Source organism: Petaurus breviceps, unplaced genomic scaffold (genome assembly GCF_028583685.1).
Source record: "Petaurus breviceps papuanus isolate PSGF00001 unplaced genomic scaffold, PetGlider_PUasm1.0 38, whole genome shotgun sequence".
Classification (NCBI taxonomy): Eukaryota; Metazoa; Chordata; class Mammalia; order Diprotodontia; family Petauridae; genus Petaurus; species Petaurus breviceps.
In genome coordinates, this window is record NW_027186304.1 from 47,395,434 (window position 1) to 47,400,632 (window position 5,199).

General features: G+C 37.7%; 1 pseudogene; it reads right to left on the minus strand.

Moving 5' to 3' along the window:
• Nucleotides 1-326: 326 nt before the first annotated feature.
• Nucleotides 327-2,595, minus strand: LOC138170225 (serine/arginine-rich splicing factor 10 pseudogene; annotated as a pseudogene).
• Between the last annotated feature and the right edge of the window lie 2,604 nt (nucleotides 2,596-5,199).

Sequence of the window (5,199 nt, forward strand, 5' to 3'; positions counted from 1 at the left end):
AACAAAACTGAGTACAATTTTTCAGGGGAAAATGTGGTCATGCAATGAAATAGTGGACTTTGGAGCATTCTTGATGAAAAAAAAAACAGAGCTGAATAGAGAATTTGACTTTCAAATACAAGAAGCAGGAGAAGCCCTTCCTAGGACTTATCTTTTTCTTTTTTTTTCCTCAACAGTATATCATTTTAATTATAATAACCATTGCCTGCTACAGGGAAAACTGACAAAAGTAAAATTGGGGGGAGGGGGCTTTTTGGGGGCTTTGTTTTTAAAAATTGTTGCAACATTGTATTCCTGATAATTTAGTAAACTGAACTATGAGCAAATGAATGATACATGCCTAAAAACATTATGATTATGCTGTTAGTGGCCACTGGAGTTTGGACTAGTCCAGGACCTCTATGTAGATTTTGACCTAGACCTAGATTGTGATCTTGACTGGGATTTGGATCTGGCTGGTTCTTTTTTACTTGATTCCTTTTCATATCTTAAACCTGACTTATAATGTGTTTTTGAATCTGTTTTAGAAGTGCCTCTAGTTTTGGTGTGAGATGCAGACCTATAACATTACTTAGCCATCATTTCTTTCTTGGGCTGGGACTTGGATTGTGATCTCGAATTGGATTTAGATCTCGTTTCCTCCCAGCTCTAGATTTATGATCCTATGGTATATTCACTGAACAGCAATATTATGAGTGATTCATTGTCTGTACTGCAGTTTTTCCTATCTTTAAAATAAAGTATTAGATTAAATAGAGATCTCTGGTGTAGATCTCTGTAGAAAAAGACTGGTTTCCGTGTTTGGATCTATCATTGTCTGAATGGCTTCTGCTACGGTGTGGTTTTTCATACTGAAAAAAGTACTTCCTGTTTCTAGTACTATAAGATCTTCTGTAGTTGTAATCAAAAGAATGACTCCTGGACCTCCTCCTTTCATAACTTTGGCTTCTTGATCACCTATATCTACCATAGTCATCATAACAAGAAGAACTGTATACATTTTTCCCTTCCTTGGCTTTCATTTGATTTGGTGTTTTGCAAACCCCTCATGCAAACTGGATTTAGATCTGATGTCCACAAATCCATTTTTGGTCCAAATTATGCAGGGCTTCTTCAGCATCATGCATATCTTCAAATTGAATGTAAGCAAATACTCTTGGATGATGAGTGTAGAAATCATATGACACATACACATCAATTATGGGACCATAACGACCAAATTCCCGGTGCAAGTCTTCAGACCTGGTATCGTCAGCCACATTTCTCATGAACAGGGACATGTTAGGTAGGCACAGATAGTGGGATATGGTGGTGGTCAGCAGGGCACAAGGTGTGGAGGGGTGTAAGGTTGTGGTGGCAGCAGCAACTCAGCAGGACTGGGGCTAACAGGTGAGAGCAAAACCTTGGTATCTTTTTCAAGAGGTGGTCAGTGAATTCTTTAAATTTCTATTTTGCCCTCTGGTTCTAGAACATCAGGATAATTTTCCTTGAGAATTTCTTGAAGGATGATTAGATCATGACTTTTTCTGATCATGACTTTTAGGTAGTCCAATGATTTTTAAATTATCTCTCCTGGATCTACTTTCCAAGTCACTGGTTTTTCCAATAAGATATTTCACATCTCCTTCTATTTTTTTCATTCATTTGGATCTGTTTTATAGTACCTTGATTCCTCATAAAGTCATTAGCTTCCATTGCTCCAATTGAATTTTGAAGGAATTATTCTCTTCAAGGAGTTTTTGAAGTTCCTTTTCCATATGAATAATTCAACTTTTTAAGGCATTCTTTTCCTCGTTGGCTTTTTGAGTCTCTTTTGCTGTTTGAGTTAGTCTACTTTTTAAGGTGTTATTTTCTTCAGTCAGGCTGTTGACTTGATTTTCATGATTTTCTTGCATCATCCTCTTTTCTCTTCCCAGTTTTTCTTCCCCTTCTCTTACTTGATTTTCAATATCTTTCTTGAGCTCCCCCATGGTCTGCGATCAATTCATATTTTCTTGGAAGTTTTTGATGAAGGAGTTTTGACTTTGTTATCTTCTTCTGGTTCCATGTTTTGATCCTTTTTGTCCCCCAAAAAAGATTCTATGGTCTTATTGTGCTTCCTCTGTTCATCTTGCCAGCCAATTACTTGACTTTTGAGCTGTTTGTCATGGTAGAAGTCTGTTTCCAAAATAGAGAGCTGTGTCCCAAATTGCTTGGGTTTTCACAGTTATGTCAGAGCTGTTGTCAGAGCTGTGAGGAGGGCACCCTCTCTACAGCCACCACAAGTACTGGCACACTAGTTTTCCTCACCCCAGGACTGCCACCCAAAACTACAGCCCAAATCCAAGCAGGTCAAATAAGAGCCATTACCCTCTCAATGGTAGCTTGGTCCCCCTACAGTCTGAAGACAAGAAACTCAGGAGGCAGCCATGAGGCAGCAGGTGCAGCTGTGGCACTACAGCCACCTCTGCCACCCTGGGGGCAGGGGCCAGAGAGTACTCTTCTCTCACACAGTTCCATAAGGTTTCCATACTGACCTTTTACTGTCTCTTTGGCATTTATAGATTGAGAAGTCTGGAAACTGCCACAGCTGCTGGGGATTCTCTCTCCCAACATCTGGTCCAACTGGTATGGGCCATGAGTCTGGGTCAACTTGGCTCATGTGGGACTGTGCTTGCCTCCCAACCCTGTGTGAAAGACTCTTCCTGCCAGCCTGCTAGGCTGCCTTCAGAGGGAGATTTTTTTTCTCTCTGTCACTTTGTGCGTTCTGTATCTCTAACATTTTTTAGAGTCATTTTTTTATAGGTATTGGAAGTGGTTGGTGAAGGAGCTCAAGTGAGTTCCTCCTTTTAGTCCACCATCTTGGCTCCACCTACTGAAATTGATTTTTTTTTAACACAAATGACTTCGTATTTATTTCTTTTAAATTAAAACTTATTAGATTCAACACATCATTCCAACCAACTGAAATGTCTTTGGATTCTGACTCTCTATTACCCAACAGATTAGCTCTCAGAACTCCTGCCAACCTTGTGTCATCTGCACTCACACTGCTTTTCCATGTTTTTCCCCACAGTAGGGCAGCTGTATGGGAAAATGGTAGGAATACTGGGCTTAGAGTAGGAGACCCAGATTCAAATCCTAACTTTGTCTCCTCTTTGACCTTAGCCAAATCATTAACTTTTCTTGGCCTCAGTATCCCCATCTATAAATGTAGGGCTTTGAGCTATTGGACTTCTATTTTTCCTCCAAGCTCTAGATCTATGATCCTATGCTATATTCACTTAATAGCAATATTATGAGTCATTCATTGTCTTACTGCAGTTTTTCTTATCTTTAAAATAAAGTGTTAGATTAAATGGAGATCTCTGGTATAGATCTCAACCTTTTCATGCATCCCTCCTTACCCTATTTTAATTATCTTAAAATTGTACCTTTTCTGGTCTTCCTCTTCTGGACTAAACCTTCTTCTAGTCAGTATAGGAATGAAATTCATAAGTATACAGTATAAAGTAGCAATGGCATAAGTAAGATTATAAAGGGGAGCCTAGAAGTCACATACAAACTACTCCCAAAATCAAAGAAATATAATTTGTAATCTGAATCATATATTAATCAAAACCATATCCTGATAATATGCACTAAATCAGAAGCTATCTAGACTTTGCCGTCAGAACCTTTCCATTCTATGATATGCAAATTCAGATAAGTTCTAGGCATTGGCAGTAAGACCAGCAGAACTCCAAATGATACTGATAATTTTGAGATGATGTGGACATGTTCAATTTAAAGTTTTATTGTGAACTTTGAGATGATTTTGATATGTTAATGAACAACCCCAAAGTGGGACAGTTAAGGGTCACTCTGTTTCCTCCAAAAATACATATAAAAATGAGACCTCAAACTCCTGCTCTTGAGCACTCTTTTATCTCCATTTGGTCCATGCTGCTTTCAGTTTCAAAGTATGGTTATGTGACTTAATCTCAGGAACTTTCCCCATCTTCTTCACATGCTTCCTGCTTTCCTTCACCACCCTATCCCTGTCTCCACACCATTGGCCTCTATACTGCTTTTGCCATTTTGTTTCTGTAATTCCTGTGCCCTTTACCCCTACACCCTTTATGTCTTAATAAAGTGTGATTGCAGCCTCACTTCCTGCTGCCATCATGGTGTTTCCCCATGAGTTCCCCAAAGAACCAAGTGTGCCTGCATTTTTTAATAATTTCATAAATTAGTTAGTAATTCACTAATCTTGTCCTCAGTATATGATAAATCCCCTATAGAGGATACAGCAAACACACTAGAAATCTTCTTCCAATTCTTTTAATTCTAGGGCATCTCAGTGATGCATTTGGCATGTCCATTTATTATCAGGATTAAGGTATCACATGCATTTTATGAGGTATTTTAAGCCACTTCACAAGCATAAGTCATCAAAGAAAATGTATCTTTCTGGTCCTTCACAAAAATATCAGTCAAAGGGAAGAAAGACTGTGTTTTAAAATGTTCAACATCAGAGCATCAGAGATATTTTAGGTTAGCATTATGTGGTCCTGACAAATATTTGCTGTGGTTTGAATGTTATGTGATGCTCAAATCAGAAGCCATGTGGATTCATTTTTCTCTTACTATCACTTCCTAAGTTTACTATTTCCTTGAAAGAATGTTTTTCAGTTTCATTTCAGATAAGATAGGTATCTATGTGTCAAACATTGGTCATGTTGTTGCTTTTCTCCCTGAAAATATTTATTTACTTAAAATTAATTTTGCATGGAACTGTAACAGTGAGAATTGCTAAAATGAACCAAATTTATTTAGCAAGTATTTACATTTAATTTCAATGCATAAAGTTTCATATTTTTTCTTTAATTCCCTGTCCTCATGACTTTGTCCATCATTTTTACATTCACTTTTTTTTTATTTACAGGGTGGTAGTTAGTATGTAATCCATTTTTATGGCTCTCCATTTTTCCCACTTTACATTATTTCATAATTATCTTTACATATTTCTTTATATTCATCAAAAATGTTGACTAAACTGCATTAATAATCACATTGAATGACAGCATGGAATAGTGAATGGAGGGCAGGCCTCAGAATCAGACTCTAGCAATGAATGGGTTCAAGTTGCCTCTAGCACATACTAGATATGTGGCCTTGGCAAGTCACCCAATCTGTCTATCATTTTAAATGCCATTTTTTTCTCAAATGAGATTGAGC